The sequence below is a fragment of the Bos taurus genome, chromosome 7 (genome assembly GCF_002263795.3).
Source record: "Bos taurus isolate L1 Dominette 01449 registration number 42190680 breed Hereford chromosome 7, ARS-UCD2.0, whole genome shotgun sequence".
NCBI lineage: Eukaryota > Metazoa > Chordata > Mammalia > Artiodactyla > Bovidae > Bos > Bos taurus.
Window position 1 is genome coordinate 36593520 of NC_037334.1, and position 19805 is coordinate 36613324.

Here is a 19805-nt window from a genome sequence, read left to right on the forward strand (position 1 = left end):
CAACCAAAAACTATCACAACTTCCAGGGTAAGAAAGGCTCATAGTGCAGTAGTTGAAAATCATTTGACTTGAAGCCTGGACACTTGATTAGTACTCAAGAGTTTGGTCATTAATGAAGTGAGTACATTTAGGTAAATAATTTGAAGACCTGACAATGTCCATCTTAAGAGAGCGAGTGAATTGCAAGGACCTCTTATAGTGGAAACAGTATGCTTCTCTAGCTTAGCGGCTGCACACAATTAGTAGCATCCCCACCAGGCCTATGCAGGCCAACTGCCTTGTTCTATATTTAACCAGGGCAATGTGCTTTAAAGTTCTTTGTTTTCAAACTGTGGTCCTTAGACCACCTGATATGCCACATTTGGGAGACTGTTACAAAGGCAGAAACCCTGGCCCCATCTCAAAACTATCGAATCAGTACCTGAATTTTTACAAGCTCCCTAGATAATTCTCTGCTTGTTACAATTTGAGAAGTAACAACCTAGTTGACCAGAGGGCATACTACTTTCCATCGTATCATACCCTTCAGAGTCACATTAATTTACTTGAATGGCCCAAGGAGGCCCTTTATTTTTTGATTCCCTATGTCTTTTAATGTGCAAAGGTTACTACTCTGCTTTGAAAGCAGTCCTACTGGGTAGAAACCTAGCTCCAACACTAAGGCACTGTGTCATTGACATTTTATATAGCCTCCATGAACTTAACTGCGTAGAATGGCTAATATGGTCTTCCCTGGTAGCTCAGACGGTAAAGCGTCTGCCTGCAATGCAGGAGACATGGGTTCAATTCCTGGGTCGGGAAGATCCCCTGGAGAAGGAAATGGCAATCCACTTCAGTACTCTTGCCTGGAAAATCCCATCAATGGAGGAGCCTGATAGGCTTCAGTCCATGGGGTCGCAAAGAGTTGGACACGACTGAGTGACTTCACTTTCACTTTCATGGCTAATATGAACATTCAACAAAACTATTCATGCAAAGAACCACATATGGAATGTTCTCAATAAGCATTAGGCAAACATCATCACTACCATCATCACTGTTATTATTATTATGACTGCCATATGGTAATAGCCAGAATCAACATCATTAAATAGGTAACAGGTTCCTCACAATCAAATAAAGTATGCTTACTATATTCATCTAGAATATTCCTGTCACAGTCTAGAGGATCAAGTTGTAATATCATTTGAATGTACATTCAGAAATTATTTTACTAATATATTTTACTAATATTTTTCTTATTTTCAGAGACACTGCAGAGATTTGTGAGCCGAATATATGACAGCATCTTCTAATAGAACCCAATTGTTGGAGGATATATTTAGGAACTGATCAAATGACTCTTTGTCCAGGAGAGGGCAATGAGTTTGGAAAAAGTGACATCTCAACTAGATTCATATGGAAAATAGCTTTTGGTCATAAAGACAAAATTCCAAATTGAGAGAAATCCCAGTGAATTAGTCACCAAGGAAAAATTCCTCTATGAAGAATGATTTCAGCCAGCAATTCTGGAAAAGAAAATGACAATAAGGTTCTTGATATACAATGTGATATCATTAGCTACAGTCAGCTCATGTACTGTTGATTACTTCAGCAAAATCACATACAATAACTTTACCTCCTAAAGGATATAAATAGAAAACAGATACACATGTTCAAATAATTTCTTCAAATCTGTGCATTAATGCTGCTTTACCAAAATCAGTTTGCTCACGAGAATTCAAGAGTAAATGAGCTGTGCAAAGCAGGTACCTCTGTCTCAGGTTTCAGGAGGTAATAGAGATCACAATATTTAGTTCAGACACTAATGTCCATATTAATTAATTGTCATTTTAAAATCAATCACGATCAATGCCAAACCTCTTTCTTCTCACGTGACATATTATTGGCTGGCTTAGCAAAAGAACTTGTATTACATCTGCCATTGTCGTTTGCAATCCCAACCAATTGTGAACTAACCGTGAGATGCTCGTAAATACTTCACAATACTGACGAACACAGGAGTCTCAGGGCTGGCTAAGATAAGTTTTAAATATCAACCGAATCAATCATGTGAAGACTCTGACCTTGAGTAAGCCATTTCTAGAAAGCCTCAGGCATACAGCAAACCAGAAAGAAGAGCAAACCAAGTGGATATGTGCATGCTATGTCATTTTAGTCATGCCTGACCCTTTGTGACCCCGTGGACTGTAGCCAGCCAGCCACCTCTGTCCATGGGATTCTCCAGGCAAAAATAATGCAGTGTGTTGCCTTACCTTCCTTCAGGGGATCTTTCTGACCCAGGGATCAAACCCACATCTCCTACAACTCTTGCATTGACAGGCTATTCTTTACCACTAGTGCCTCCTGGGAAGCCCAAACTGAGTGGGGAAGGGACCCAAAGTGAAAAGCTTAAAGCAGGGAAAACACCCACCGCCTGCCACAGACACTCCAGGTCTAACCCTCACTGAAATTATACCCTCTGGGCTCTATTTGATGGCAGGAATTTCTAGGTCTTTTTGTGCTCTGCACCTTCTGGATGCCTGCTGTTTTAAAGGGAAGTTTCTTTATCAAATCCAAAAAAGTTTAACAAGCAAAAATCTAGACTAGTTCCTTTATATTTTTTCCTATATTCTCTTGAGTGCAAACTCCTAAGGCATTTTCCCTCTTAATTCTTCCTATTACATTAGGATACACTGAACATAAAACACCTTTTTTCCACATTCACACTACCATATGAAAAATAATTGTTAGTGAAAAAGTTATTATGTCAGTCTCTCTTTCTTTAAGTAAGAGCCCCACACAATTATAATGGCCCTTTATTTCAAATAGTGCAGACATCATATACATATAATTTAGTAGAAACCATTTCAGTTCAAGGGTACCCTGCTGCAGTTATGAAAAGAGACCACCCTTATAGAGGTCCCTTTACACTCCAATGGTTTCATTGTCAAAATTATATAATAGGATAAAAGTTGGACTGAAAGAGAGGGTCAGTAGGGGGAGAAGTGGGAGGGAGTAAGGCAGGTGGCTATTCCAGGACTTCAAGTTCGTAATAAAACACTACAAAATTCTCATTTTCCTCCAGATCCTATAATTAGCAAAGCTCACAATGGTCTGCGGATTCTAGACCCTTGTAGGTAGGAAGGTTTAGAAAAGAACGCAACCAAAAAATGTAATTCATATGCCAAGAAGCTGTTGTCACAGCAGCTTTACAAACTGCTCATTCCCTTCCTGCCTTCTCAGCCCCTTCTCCCTGTGTCTTGTTCTTTTCCTGCAAAGTGTGGCTACAACACAGTTCCCAGTGTGTCTGCCCCTGCACACCCACATCAAACCCACTCTCCTCTGTGTCCTTTTCCCATTTCTCAAACTAGCTGTTGGGAGGGTCAGATTATGTTAGAGACCAATATAAAAGTCTTTGAACTAAACCACTTGGAGGTGAGGAAAAAGTTGGAACAGTAACTTGAAAAACATTTTAAGATGGTTTCCTCTCTCTAAATACAACTGTTATAAGTATACTGTTTTCCATATCTTTCATTGCTCTAAAGTAGAATGAATTTTCTTAGTTTTATTTTTTTTTCTCCTCTTACTTCTTATTCTCTTCTTCCTCATCATTCTTTTTTTGCTAACTTATCTTTGGAAGGTTCTGTTTTCTAAATTATGTCTTGACTTTACATTTTTCTGACATAAGAACTCTGTCTACATCTTTCTATTTCCTTGCTCCAAACTGCGTTTTTACTAATTAAAGGAGAATTCTGATTACCTATTTTCATATATATGATACATTTTACTCCTGTTAGAGTACACAGTCAATTCTTCTTACTTGCAGTAGTTATGTTCTACTAAGTCACTGTGAACAATGAATCAGTGAATACTGAAACACTGTTCTTAGGGGAAATACACAGTTAGGTTCCTGCAAAGCTCTAGTCACAGTATTTTTATCAACTAATCACTACATGTGCTGTGCTTAGTCGCTCTGTCGTGTCCAACTCTTTGAGACCCCATGGATTGTGACCCTCCAGGATCCTCTGTCCATGGGGATTCTCTAGGCAAAAATACTGGTGTGAGTTGCCATATCTTCCTCCAGGGGATCTTCCCAACCCAGGGGTTGAACCCAGGTCTCCCACATTGCCGCGGATTCTTTACCAGCTGAGCTACCAGGGAGGCCATACTCTTGTTTTGTATGTGTTTAAAGACATCTTATTTACTATATATAGTTTATTCATTAGTACTGAAATCTGGAGCAACAGCAGTATAACTTATTATTGCACAAAGTTTGTCTAACACCCGCATTTTGTCCATAAGTGTCACCACAGCTTTCTTGAACACTAGCATTTCAGAACCATGCATGCACTCTTTTTAACAAAATCACCACCAAAAGCATAAAATGTGAAAATCGTAACACTACATAGATCAGGAAAAGGATATTTATTGACAGTAAGAGAGCTCAAATAAGAAGGCAGAGTATCCCTTTTTTCAACCTCAACTAGGAATGTGTGAATCACATTCAAATTTTTGCCATTTTGCACATGCCCACAAATGACCACCAAAGCAGTGGCGGGGTATAAATTTTGGCTTACAAGTAATTTTTAGCAAGTAAGTGAATTTACAAATACATCTTAAATAGGCATATTTCTATTTTTGTCTCACTTGAAATTTTGGCTCATCAACTTATGAATCAACATTGAGTTAGGGGTAAATAATTGAATAATTACTTGTGTTTCATTTTCTTAGCTAAAGGCTTTTCATGAAAAATTAAGAGATATTTTAGTCTATTATTGCAAGACAGTAGCTGCCACTGAGTACTATAGAGATCTGTTGCTATTGTTTTTCTTTCAAAAGGATAAAGAGAAATGAAGAGTGTATTTCAAAACAGGGGCTACCAGAAGCAGAAGTAGGGGTCTTGAAATGAGAAGCACCGAAGTGTTAGTTCCAGTGGCCCAGCACCTGAGGAATATTTGTTATGGTAAGGAAAGCAAATAAATGAATTTAAACACAAGGACAGAAGGAGGGTCAAATGGAATAAAACTATTACAGTGTGGTCAGGTAATAGGAAGTTCTGAGTTACGAAAAAAAAAAATCTGCTGAGCAGACTTTTTTGCAGAGCTTTTACCTAGGACCATATGCTGAGCATAATGGTAAAGAATGTTTGCCTTGCAGGCCAGGCATATCAATTCAGCAAAGACTGGGACCAGAGAGGGCCAACAGAAGCCTACTGAAGTAACCTAGAAAAATAAAGCTGAAAAAAAACAAAGTATCAGAGCAATCTGTGAAAGCCATTTGGGGAATTAGTAAGTATTTTTGAATTAATTTAAGAGGTAGGCAAAAATAGATTCGTTTAAAATGATTTTTATATTTGAAATTAGTTGAATAGAGAAATGGGCACAGCACTGAAAGAAGCAGGGGAAACTGAGAGGAGCTTTGAGAACACCTAAGGATCCAGAAGTAATCTAACTCATGGATGTATTCAATAACAGTATCCATGAGACATGATTTTTCTCCCAACTTTAATGATACAAAATATTTTCTGTTTTTACAGAGGAGTATGTTTTATAGTAGATTTACAGAGGCTAATTATTATTATTTGGTACTTTATTCAAATACTTCCTTTTAAAAATTCTATCTATTTGCATTACCACTGTCACTTGGATCACCTCAAAAGTCTTCTGTTCTCCATACTGGTCATGTATATAGATATTTGAAGTGAATTATCAAGCATCTTTGGTCTCCTGTTCCAAAGGTAAATATTCCTTACTTCTTTAGTCTCATCCAATAAATCCCAGGCCCTTCATCATTCTAGGCCTTTTCTTCTGGATGTACCCCAGTCTAGCAGCATTAATCTATGTCGCTCAGAAATTAACATCAGTTAGAAGAAACACTATGATGAGTCTTGGGTAGAGCAGAATTGTTTTGCTTTTGAAATAAAGTGATTTTTGATGTCTAAGACCCTAGACAAGTATCAAGAGGGGAAACGAAGTCCACTCCCACCTGCCTGCACTTCCCTGCACTTGTGTAACTAGACCTTAGAATCTAAATCCAGAGTTTTACATAGCAGACAGAGGACCAGAAACTATGCTCTGATAATGCCTGATGTTAGACGACAAGAGAAGTAGGACACAGGAAAAGCAGAACAAGCAGAGCAAATGGAGAGATGATGGAGAGGAAGGAGGGAGAGCCAGAACTGCTAAAGGATCAAAAAGTTAAGTGAAACAAGTTTCAAAATGAAAGACAATATAAGTACATCAAAAGAAGAGTTTTTAAAAATTGGATGACTGAAGAAAAGGCATTCATGTTTGGCAATAACATGGCTGGTCTTAGAAAGCAATCTCTGAAGCACGCTAGGGAGGGAGTTAGATTTTAGGGGTTAGGAAGAAGTTAATAAAGGAGTCACACAAAGTCCAGAAATCACACAAGGGGGAAATTAAAGAAAGTATGTAAATCCAACAGTAGCTAGACGCATCATATGTTTTCACTTAGGTCATGTTCTCTAACTTGATGTCATTTGTAATTCTCTCAGGGCATTTCAGATTCTGAACCTCCAATACAAAAATGAATCAAAAACAAAAATCTTACTCAGGCAACATTATAATTACACCTGCATACAAAAGCAAAATATTAATGATTTTTAAATAAATAAGCAAGAGGACATGAACCCCCCTGCCCCCACTCTGCCAATTACCTTGTGAACTCACAATAGAGTGTGGTTTCAATTACAAAACACCACCATTCTTGGAAATGCTTAAGAAGTTGCAGAGATATATTTGGGTTAGTTATTTTTAAATGTCTCCTTAAAATATACTATTATTGTATGATGATATAACTCTAGGACTTGTGGATTTTCAAAGACAAATTAAAGAAAAGTATTTATTTGAATACTTGGCCACAGATTCACTGTTGTTTCAATGCTTTTATATTTTGAGCACATGCTAATATCTAATGTATAATCTGTCAGAAGACACAAAAAGCTTACACTAATATTGTCAGGACCATATCCACTCCTTTTAAATACAATTCTAAAATTAAACTGGCAAAGTCTTCCCTTTTCCCATAAATGACATAAATTTCTTAAAAGAAAAATAAAAAGAATTTTTAGTGGGAACCTTAATGTATTCCTGTTGAGAATACAAACTGATAAAATTGTATTAGGGAGCAATTTGGTAGAAGGTAGGTCAATTATGCTTATATATAGCCTCTGTCCAATTATTCCACCTCTGAGTGGGTACTTCAGAGAAATGCTCACAGTTCCATAAGTGGTGATGAGTGAATGCTTTTGCTTCAGAGCTGCTATGATAGTACGGCATCAGGGGTAACCTAGATGTTCAAATCTGGGAACTGGATAAGTCAAATGAGGTGGATGTGTATAATACGCAATACTACAGAGCAGCAGGAAGCAAAGACACAGATATGTTTGTTACTATTGCTAACATGAATACATTTCAACAAAATAGCTAAGTAGGAAAAAATAGTAAAAGAATAAAATCTACACTGCAGTATCATTTAAGAAAATAAAACACACAGATATATAAATTATTATGGTACATCTCTCCAGGCTACAGAGGGTGTGACGGAAATACAAGAGAGGATAGGAGATGAAAGAAACAATAAAATCTAATGAAAAAAGCAAGCACAATAAACTTAGAATGATACTTAAATCAATGCTGCAACTAGTTAAAACTACAGGAATTCTGAAGTCACTGTAGGGGACAAAATGTTTAGTACTATGTTAAAATGGGAGTAAGCAGAAAAGAAAAAGATACAGCAAAATGCATTTTTTATTGCCCTCTAAAATATTTCATGTTGCTCTCAGGGAAACAGAAACAGTATATATTATGTACATGGTAAGTTATGAGTAAGCAAATATATCATGAATGCAAACAATGTTTACTTTGGCAAATAGCCAAAGCAGGGACTTTTCTTTATAGGAGTATGTAGCGATTGTAAACCATTTGATACTAGATTAAGTGGCTTTGTAGAATCCCATATTACAAGCCTAGACCAAACACCTGACAACATTATGATGCCTTGATGAAGAGCAGCACAACTGTGGCTCCTTAGACTCCAGAATCTTGGAATCTTAAATCTTCAAATTTTGGTACATCATATCAGAAGTAGCAACCACATTTTCCCAATTTCTCAGAAAACCTTTCAACATTTATTATTCCTGATATGTAAAGAAAACAACCAGGTTTGCGTTTCAAATAGCTGATTATGCTTAGTTATGGGAAATAGATGGGGAAACAGTGGAAACAGTGTCAGACTTTATTTTTCCGGGCTCCAAAATCACTACAGATGGTGAATGCAGCCATGAAATTAAAAGATGCTTACTCCTTGGAAGGAAAGTTATGACCAACCTAGATAGCATATTCAAAAGCAGAGACATTACTTTGCCAACAAAGGTTCGTCTAGTCAAGGCTATGGTTTTTCCTGTGGTCATGTATGGATTTGAGAGTTGGACTGTGAATAAGGCTGAGTGCCGAAGAATTGATGCTTTTGAACTGTGGTGTTGGAGAAGACTCTTGAGAGTCCCTTGGACTGCAAGGAGATCCAACCAGTCCATTCTGAAGGAGATCAGCCCTGGGATTTCTTTGGAGGGAATGATGCTAAAGCTGAAACTCCAGTACTTTGGCCACCTCATGCAAAGAGTTGACTCATTGGAAAAGACTCTGATGCTGGGATGGATTGGGGACAGGAGGAGAAGGGGACGACAGAGGATGAGATGGCTGGATGGCATCACTGACTCGATGGACATGAGTCTCAGTGAACTCCAGGAGCTGGTGATGGACAGGGAGGCCTGGCACACTGCGATTCATGGGGTTGCAAAGAGTCAGACACGACTGGTCAACTGATCTGATCTGATAGCTTATTATGCTGGTTAGAAAGACTAAATTGTAGGAACAAAAACATATAACACCATTTGTACTCACAATCTATACCAAGCACCATGCTTGGCAACATTAACATTTGCTCAGTAAATACTGTGAGGCACCCTTGTGTTTACAATCTCACTTTGTCTTCTTAATAATTCAATAAAAAGGTTAATATTAGAAATAATTTATAAAGAAAAAAAACAAGACATGGGGAGATCGAGTAATTTTCAATTGTAACACAGATAAAATTTGGCAAACTAGACCTTAACCATGGTGGGTACATATCTCCACTCTATTATATAATGCCCTGTGATTGATCACTTGAATACCAACTCAATTCCTTTTTGAATCTTTATCATTTTTGTTCCTTAATACAGTGGCCAATTGAGCCAATCCCCTAGTCCTACTCCTTTCCATTAAACCTGAAGAAGTTTACACTCTTAAAACAGAAGAGCTTACTAACTCAAATATTTTCAACACAGAACACAACAGAAGTTAGCAAAGTTTAACTTTCTGAAAACAAATTGATGTTCTTAACACACATTGACTTCTAAAACATAGAAGCACTGCATTGTGGCCAAGACCAGGGTAACAGGATAACAGCACTTAGATTACTAGAACATATTTCATTAGCAGGGATATAAAATCAAGATTTACACAGGCTCCTTCTCTGCAATCAGGAAATTACATTTCCTTGCTTAGAACAGTTACAACTGATAAGATTCTTTTTGCTCACTGCCTCACTCATACTCTGTTGTTCACAATCAATTAGCTGAAATCAGGTAAATCCATTTGAGATCAGTCAGGGTGAATATAGCCCTGGTTGCTCTCTCTCCTTCTGTCAATTTTTAAGGGTGCTATGAATTACCTCTGGACCTAGCTTTTTAGTACCTTTCAAAAGGTTGGGAGTGAACGCATTTTTCTTACGCTACATATTATATATTTTATGACATTGATTTATTCCTTTGACAGATTCAAGAAGATTATACCATTATAATATCTATAATATCAACTAACCTGAGTAGAACAACACACTTGGCTATGAGATTAAAACTGAGCATGCTGGAAAAATCCTGAGCAGAAGATGGCAATCAAATTAAAAAATATATATATGCTGCTGCTAAGTCACTTCAGTCATGTTCGACTCTGTGCAACCCAACAGATGGCAGCCCACCAGGCTCCCCCGTCCCTGGGATTCTCCAGGCAAGAACACTGGAGTGGGTTGCCATTTCCTTCTCCAGTGCATGAAAGGGAAAAGTGAAAGTGAAGTTGCTCAGTCGTGTGCCCGACTCTTAGCGACACCATGGACTGCAGCCTACCAGGCTTCTCCGCCCATGGGATTTTCCAGGCAAGAGTACTGGAGTATATATATATAAATATATATATCTCCCAGAAGGAAACCTTTGTACAAGCTCAAGTATAAAAGAACCGAACCTATGAATACATTATAAAGAATTCCCGTGAAAGGAATGGGACAAATAGCCAATATCAACACAACTGTAGTGGAATAGTTCAATCCATATCTAGAATCTGCTTGGAAAACCTTCTAAGCATCTTTTTGTATATATCTCCTAGCTATTTCATAGTCCTTTCTATGACTTGTTAACTTTTTTTCAATTTAAGGTTATTTTACCAAGATCCAGGCAGTACCTTTGGAAATCAAGACAAATATCTTCTAACACTATTACATCTAGTGCTGGATCAGAGGCTATAAAAATGCAGGAGATATGTCAAATGCTGAACTCACAGAAGTTTCTTTGCCAAAATCCAAATGAAAAAGTTAGACAGAAAAATAATCCATGCCACACCCTCTGAGCAATCTCCCTTAAAGAAAAACAATTTGTTTGCATGGGAAATTTAATGCTGTCAACTTGTTTCAGAACCAGTAGACAAATATATGACCTTTTAAACTTTATTCTTCACTTTCTACTTATAGAACTGCTATTAAAATGAACAGCAACAATACAAGAATCAGGAAACTTACTCATTTAATAGATAAGCTTGCTCTGTTAAATATATGTTAATTTGCATCTCAACTTTTTAGTCTCTTATACACATCATTAATTAAGAAAATTAAGCAGAAACAAACTAACATTTGTAGGTGCTACAAATTATATAAACGCATTTTAATTAATGAAGTTAGCATGGATATTACCTAAGAGTTGAGCAAACATCTTAATGTAGAAGCAATTGGCATTTTACCAAAATTTCATTGTGGAAAAGAGAGCTAGGTGATGGTAAATAGACTACAAAGCTGAATCTTTAAGCAAAGAATTTAAAGTTTATAAAGTCTGGAAGTCAAACATAGGAATTAACTGACTATAAACTCCAAGGTCTGCAAGATACTATAAAATTTTAAAAAATATTTTGATTAAAAAAAAAAACTTGGTAATAATAGGTTTTTTTTTCTGTTTGCCATCAATAAATTCTCTTTGTTGCTTTCTTTAAAAGTTAATCTTTATTTTGACTTAAAAATCATCCTTATCAAACTGATAACCTTATAAAACTTATCATACTTATCAAACTGATAACCTTGGTATGGATGTGGGAATTGGACTATAAAGAAAGCTGAGCGCCAAAGAATGGATGCTTTTGAACTGTGGTATTGCAGAAGACTCTTGAGAGTCCCTTGGACTGCAAGGAGATCCAACCAGTCCATCCTAAAGGAGATCAGTCCTAAATATTTGTTGGAAGAACTGATGCTGAAACTCCAATACTTTGGCCACCTGATGCAAAGAACCAACTCATTGGCAAAGAGCCTGATGCTGGGAAAAATTGAAAGAGGGAGGAGAAGGGGACGACAGAGGATGAGATGATTGGATGGCATCACTGACTCGATGGACATGAATTTGAGTAAGCTCTGGGAGTTAGTGATGAAACAGGGAAGCCTGGTGTGCTGCAGTCCATGGGATCACAAAGAGTTGGACACGACTGAGTGACTGAACTAAACCTTGGAAAATGATTTTAAAAGTACTTTTACCAAGATTTGCGCTTAACTGACCAGATATATACCAAGCGGATCCAATACAACTTAAAGATACATAGCCCTGTCTGAGTATTTTGGAGGACTGTGTTTTAATTCATGTAGGTGTATGTGTGTGTTTTAATTCATGTATCTCTGGCTCATATGGCAGAGATTAATATCATTCTCTTCTTTCTCCTTTAATAATAGCATCTCAAAACTTTAGCAGACATATGACCATTCCAATAAAAAAAAACAACAACAATTCCAATAAAAAAACATGTCTTAACCTCAAGAGTATATACTCCTTTATACCCAGACACTCAAATTCTAGAACTTGGGTCTAAAGAAATAACCATGGATATGGGGCAAAGATTTAGCTATGGGAACAATCATTGCATATTGTTTATAATATTGAAAAATTGGAAAAAACTTCAACATGGAAAATGATTTTTATACAAACTATGGAAATTCAGTTCAGTGGACAACTAGCAATCCTTTAAATGTGGTAACAGAATGTTAATGACATAGAAAGATGTTGACTGTGTAAATAGTAGAAGTTATAAAAAGCAATTACAAAAACATGGCATGAATCTAAAACATGGGCCTGATTTACCCTAAAGGAAATGTTGCAGAGAAGAAGGCAATTCTGACTCCATGTTGGAATTGTCTCTTTCACTTGCTTTTCATTGCTTTTGTTATTATAATCATACACAATGGCCTGCCTCTGCCTGACTGTTAAAGTCAAGTGCCTTTGTTCAGAGCCTTGTCCACCTGTAAATGGCAGGAAGGAAGAAATGAACACATCCCCTGCCTGAGGCTTGCCATTCTAGGAGATGTTTGCAAGACTAATGGTTTTTTCGCTTGGTTTCCTCACCTCCCTCACCTCACCATTTCTGATCTATAAACAACCTGGCATCCAGACCCTGAGAAGACGATTATTTTGAGGTGCTAGCCTCCCATGTTCTTGGTCAGCTGCTTTCTGAATCCTTTTCTTTGCCTCAACACCTCATCTCTCAGATTCACTGACCTATTGTGCAGCGAGCAAAGTGAACCTGGACTCAGTAACAGAAGGGCTGAAGAGGACATGTGAGTGAATAGAAACACGTGAGTGTATAGAGTAAAGGCTGAAAAGATGATTAAAATGTTTGAAATGTGAAAAAGAAAAAGACGACCTTGTCCAATTTCTTTAGAGCCCAGGGTTGCCATGTGACCAAGGTTTGGCCAACAGGTTGGAAGTGGTAATAACACAGAAGCAGTGAGTGCAATTTCTGGGGTCACCATGAAAGAAAGGGGTACACTGTGGTCTTGTTTCCCCTGATTGTGTTAACTGGACTGTAGACGGAATGGCTGCAGTTAGAGAAACCATCTACGCACAGTGGAGCAAAACATTAAGACTGCTGATTTATACCCCACTTTCAGTTTCTTAGTGTGAGAGAAACACAGAGTTCTGGCCTAGTGTGTTGACTGCTCACAGTGTACTCAGCAACACAAGCTCCCTTTATCTTATTCAGCTATTGTAACTTTGACTTCTCTACTTGGAGTCAAAAAAAAAAAAAATTCTCATTAAAACCAAAGTATGCTGATATGAGTCATCCGGAAATATCTGAATTGCAGCAAATTTATACTTTAGATCATGGGAAATAACTAGGAGATGTAGATATTTTCCATAACATTTACAAAGTTGGCACTGTCACCTTGAAGGAATTAATGATTCAAAGACTCTGAACCTTACCATCTCTGATGCAGGCAAAATGATAAAACTGACAATTATTACCTGCCACCACGCTCACTTTCTTTACAAGCTCTATCACTCTGTCCTCAGGTCCCCAAATTCTCTCTCTATCCTTAACCCATGTATTAGGTAGACTTATAATTAAATGGTGGTGGTGGTTGGTGGTGTGTTTTTTTTCCTGCTTTAAATTACTGGAAGCATATAGCATAGCCCTAGCTCAGCAGTTCTTTGTCTTTCCCCAGGTTCTACTAGGCTTTTTCATTTATTCCACCTTTTCCTCCCATAATAAGGAAATGGAAGGACTTCCCTGGGGGTCCAGTGGCTAAGACTCTGGGTTCCCAATGGAGGAGGCCTAGATTCAATCCCTGGCCAGGGAACTAGATCCCACAAGCAGTAACTAAGAGTGTGCATGCCACAAATAATGATCCTGCATCCCACAACTAAAAAGACCACACATACCGCGAGGATTATCAAAGATCCTGAAAGTGGCAGCTAACACCTGGCATAGCCAAATGGATAAATATATACATAAATATTTTAAAAAGAAAGAAAGAAAATAGAAGAGCTATAAGGATCCACAGAGATCAAGTAGGTCATTACTGATGTAAAGTGAAACTAGAAATGTCAAATCAGCCAAAGCCAATAAGTTAAATATTCAGCAACACCTGGATTAGAAGTCTTCTCTCTGGAGAGTGAAACCACTGCTATCTTACCTTTGCTGGACAGATGCCCATTGTCCAGCTGTGTCCTGTCCTGTCCTCCTGTCAATCCTGTCCTTTTCGTGTCCTTCTGTATTTCTGTCCTGTGATAAAGACAGAGAAAGTGTTTAAGGGTAGAAAGAAAGAGAGTATATTCATGAGCTAGCAGCACATCTCGGAGAAGGCAATGGCACCCCACTCCAGTACTTTTGCTTGGAAAATTCCATGGACAGAGGAGCCTGGTAGGTGCAGTCCATGGGGTTGATAGAGTCGGACATGACTGAGTGACTACACTTTCACTTTTCACTTTCATGCATTGGAGAAGGAAATGACAACCCACTCCAGTGTTCTTGCCTGGAGAATCCCAGGGATGGGGGAACCTGGTGGGCTGCCGTCTATGGGGTTGCACAGAGTCAGACACGACTGAAGCGACTTAGCAGCAGCAGCACATCTGTACAATGTTTTTCATTTTTTATTATCCCCTTAATTGAATCTCTTCAAATAATTCGACTTCCATTTTCAAGAGACTAACTTTGGTTAATCTGTTTTTGCAGAATCCTGAAATGTCCTACCATAGTAGAGCTCTCTCTTCCCAACGCCATTGCAAGTATCCTGTATTCTTTCTCGGTAACTGGTAGTATATCTAGGAGAGAAATCTGAATATCACCCTTTGCTTCCCTCTGTAGCTTACCCTTCATATTCAGTTAGTTAATGTGTGTGCATGCTAAGTCGCTTCAGCTCATGTCTGATTCTTTGCGACCCCATGGACTGTAGTCTGCCAGGCTCCCCTGTCCATGAGATTCTCCAGGCAAGAATACTGGAGTGGGGTGCCATTTCCTCCTCCAAGGAATCTTCCCAACCCAGGGATCGAACCTGCATCACTTACATCTCCTGCATTGGCAGGCAGGTTCTTTACCACTAGCGCCACCTTGGAGGCCTCATTTAGTTAACAACTACTATCAATTCTCAGTTCAGTTCAGTTGCTCAGCTGTGTCTGACTCTTTGTGACCCCATGGACTGCAGCACACCAGGCTTCACTGGCCAACACCAACTCCTGGAGCTTGCTCAAACTCATGTCCATCGCATCAGTGATGCCATCCAACCATCTCATCCTCTGTCATCCCCTTCTCCTCCTGCTTTCAATCTTTCCCAGCATCAGGGTCTTTTCCAACAAGTCAGCTCTTCACCTCAGGGCCAAAGTATAGGAGTTTCAGCTTCAGCATCAGACCTTCCAATGAATATTCAGGACTGATTTCCTTTAGGATGGATTGGTTTGATCTCTTTGCTGTTCAAGGGACTCTCAAGAGTCTTCTCCAACACCACAGTTCAAAAGCATCAATTCCACCAAATAGTTATTTCTTAAAGCAACTCATCTCCATCACTATCCCTGCTCACTTAGTCCTTCCTTAGGCTATAAAGCAACTTTCAAAATGGCCTCCAAATCTCTAATTCTATCTGTATTGAATCCCTTCTATACCTTTCAGCTAGTGGGGTCATTCTAAAAGGCAAATCTAGTCACAGCTACATTAACTCCTTCAGTTCAGTTCAGTCACTCAGTCGTGTCCGACTCTTTGCAACACCATGAATCACAGCACGCCAGGCCTCCCTGTCCATCACCAACACCCGGAAGTCACTCAGACTCATGTCCATTGAGTCAGTGATGCCATCCAGCCATCTCATCCTTTGTCATCCCCTTCTGCTCCTGCCCCTAATGCCTCCCAGCATCAGGGTCTTTTCCAATGAGTCAACTCTTCGCATAAGGTGGCCAAAGTACTGGAGCTTCAGCTTCAGCATCATTCCCTCCAAACAAATCCCAGGGCTGATCTCCTTCAGAATGGACTGGTTGGATCTCTTTGCAGTCTAAGGGACTCTCAAGAGTCTTCTCCAACACCATAGTTCAAAAGCATTAATTCTTCGGTGCTCAGCTTTCTTCACAGTCCAACTCTCACATCCATACATGACCACTGGAAAAACCATAGCCTTGACTATAGATGGACCTTTGTTGGCAAAGTAATGTCTCTGCTTTTCAATATGCTATCTAGTTTGGTCATAACTTTTCTTCCAAGGAGTAAGCGTCTTTTAATTTCATGGCTGCAGTCACCATCTGCAGTGATTTTGGAGCCCCCAAAAATAAAGTCTGACACTGTTTCCACTGTTTCCCCATCTATTTCCCATGAAGTGATGGGACCAGATGCCATGATCTTCGTTTTCTGAATGTTGAGTTTTAAGCCAACTTTTTCACTTGCCTCTTTCACTTTCATCAAGAGGCTTTTGAGTTCCTCTTCACTTTCTGCCATAAGGGTGGTGTCATCTGCATATCTGAGGTTATTGATATTTCTCCTGGCAATCTTGATTCCAACTTGTGCTTCTTCCAGCCCACCATTTCTCATGATGTACTCTGCATATAAGTTAAATAAGCAGGGTGACAATATACATCTTTGACGTATTCCTTTTCCTATTTGGAACCAGTCTGTTGTTTCACATCCAGGTTTAACTGTTGCTTCCTGACCTGCATGCAAATTTCCCAAGAGGCAGCTCTGGTGGTCTGGTATTCCCATCTCTTTCAGAATTTTCCACGGTTTATTGTCATCCACACAGTCAAAGGCTTTGGCATAGTCAATAAGGCAGAAATAGATGTTTTTCTGGAACTCTCTTCCTTTTTCCATGATCCAGTGGATGCTGGCAATTTGGTCTTTGGCTTCTCTGCCTTTCCTAAAACCAGCTTGAACAACTGGAAGTTCACGGTTCATGTATTGCTGAAGCCTGGCTTGGAGAATTTTGAGCATTACTTTACTCGCATGTGAGATGAGTGCAATTGTGCAGTAGTTTGAGCATTCTTTGGCATTGCCTTTCTTTGGGATTGGAATGAAAACTGACCTTTTCCAGTCCTGTGGCCACTGCTGAGTTTTCCAAATGTGCTGGCATATTGAGTGCAGCACTTTCACAGGATCATCTTTCAGGATTTGACATAGCTCAACTGGAATTCCATCACCTCCACTAGCTTTGTTCATTGTGATGCTTTCTAAGACCCACTTGACTTCACATTCCAGGATGTCCGGCTCTAGGTCAATGATCACACCATTGTGATTATCTGGAGAAGGGAATGGCAAACCACTTCAGTATTCTTACCTTGAGAACCCCATGAACAGTATGAAAAGGCAACATGATAGGATGCTGAAAGAGGAACTCCTCAGGTCAGTAGGTGCCCAATATGCTACTGGAGATCAGTGGAGAAATCACTCCAGAAAGAATGAAGGGATCAAGCCAAAGCAAAAACAATACCCAGCTGTGGATGTGACTGGTGATAGAAGCAAGGTCCGATGCTGTAAAGAGCAATATTGTATAGGAACCTGGAATATCAGGTCCATGAATCAAGGCAAATTGGAAGCGGTCAAACAAGAGATGGCAAGAGTGAATGTCGACATTCTAGGAATCAGCGAACTGAAATGGACTGGAATGGGTGAATTTAACTCAGATGACTACTGTGGGCAGGAATCCCTCAGAAGAAATGGAGTAGCCATCACGGTCAACAAAAGAGTCTGAAATGCAGTACTTGGATGCAATCTCAAAAACAGAATGATCTCTGTTCGCTTCCAAGGCAAACCATTCAATATCACAGTAATCCAAGTCTATGTCCTAAGCAGTAATGCTGAAGAAGCTGAAGTTGAATGGTTCTATGAAGACCTTCAAGATCTTTTAGAACTAACACCCAAAAAAGATGTCCTTTTCGTTATAGGGGACTGGAATGCAAAAGTAGGAAGTCAAGAAACACCTGGAGTAACAGGCAAATTTGGCCTTGGAATACAGAATGAAGCAGGGCAAAGACTAATAGAGTTTTGCCGAGAAAATGCACTGGTCATAGCAAATACCCTCTTCCAACAACACAAGAGAAGACTCTACACATGGACATCACCAGATGGTCAACACCAAAATCAGATTGATTATACTCTTTGCTGCCAAAGATGGAGAAGCTCTATACAGTCAGCAAAAACAAGACCAGGAACTGACTGTGGCTCAGACCATGAACTCCTTATTGACAAATTCAGACTGAAATTGAATAAAGTAGGGAAAACCACTAGACCATTCAGGTATGACCTAAATCAAATCCCTTATGATTATACAGTGGAAGTCAGAAATAGATCTAAGGGACTAGATCTGATAGATAGAGTGCCTGATGAACTATGGACGGAGGTTTGTGACATTGTATAGGACACAGGGATCAAGACCATCCCCATGGAAAAGAAATGCAAAAAAAGCAAAATGGCTCTGGGGAGGCCTTACAAATAGCTGTGAAAAGAAGAGAAGCGAAAAGCAAAGGAGAAAAGGAAAGATATAAGCATCTGAATGCAGAGTTCCAAAGAATAGCAAGAAGAGATAAGAAAGCCTTCTTCAGCGATCAATGCAAAGAAATAGAGGAAAACAACAGAATGGCAAAGACTAGGGATCTCGTCAAGAAAATTAGAGATACCAAGGGAACATTTCATGCAAAGATGGGCTCGATAAAGGACAGAAATGATATGGACCTAACAGAAGCAGAAGATATTAAGAAGAGGTGGCAAGAATACACAGAAGAACTGTACAAAAAAGATCTTCACGACCAAGATAATCATGATGGTGTGATCACTGACCTAGAGCCAGACATCCTGGAACTCCTTCAGAGACTGCCCTAAGCTTTAGGATATCAGGCCCTGTGTCATCCAGCCCTGCATGGAACTTAAGTACCATCTTTGACTCATTTCTCTACCATTCTACTCTACATGCTTCTCTATTACTTCAGGGTCTTAAATGTGACATGTGTTGTTCTTTTGACATATGTTTTAACTGTCAGGCTTAAAATAAATTATAATCAACGCTTAACATGATCTCTGTGAGTCTCCAGTTTTAGCTCAGTACATATTTCTTATATTCCAAAAGCGTCTTGTTCATGCTGGTATGATAGCATCCCCATAATGTAACACATAAGATGCAAAGGTTCAGACTCTTTCCTTCTCTACTGGAAGCAGCTTAAAGAAGAAATTAGGTATTCATCCTTTGATTACAAGTAACTAGCAAATGGATAATACATGATAAGTATTCAATAGCAATTGCTTGAATTAATGAAAAACAAATACATTAACAAAGACCAAAATTTGTGCTTCCAGCCTGGACACAATTAAGTACTGAATATCTTAATCAACCTTGACCTTGCTATGAACTAACAACTTCAGCCTAAGCTGCCTATGCCACATATGCCACTATGAATGTATATGCGCACACACACACACACAAGATATAAATAAATATAACTAAACAGTAACATCTTTTCCAGAGTTTAGATTCCCTTCCTCTAATTGATATCACAGACCATTCTTTTCATGACAAATGACAATAGTAGTTCAAGAGGACGAGCTGCTCTAACATTAAAACTAACCCATCATAGTGTCCAACTTTACAGAGCTAATCTCTAGCTCTTCCAAAATAAAAAGCATGATAAATTAACACCTGCCAACAAAGTTATCCAAAGTGCCCAAGTAGACTGAATACAAACATTATCTGAGATATCTCCCAACTCCACACCTAACTTA

General features: G+C 38.9%; 1 long non-coding RNA gene across 1 annotated transcript in view; it reads right to left on the reverse strand.

Annotated features, from left to right (window-relative positions):
- Positions 1–19805, reverse strand: part of LOC132345831 (uncharacterized) — a 603367-nt gene that overhangs the window by 487644 nt on the left and 95918 nt on the right. The window contains exon 3 of the long non-coding RNA XR_009495412.1: positions 14257–14345. This is a non-coding gene — a long non-coding RNA (uncharacterized lncRNA). The remainder of the gene's footprint in view (positions 1–14256; positions 14346–19805) is intronic.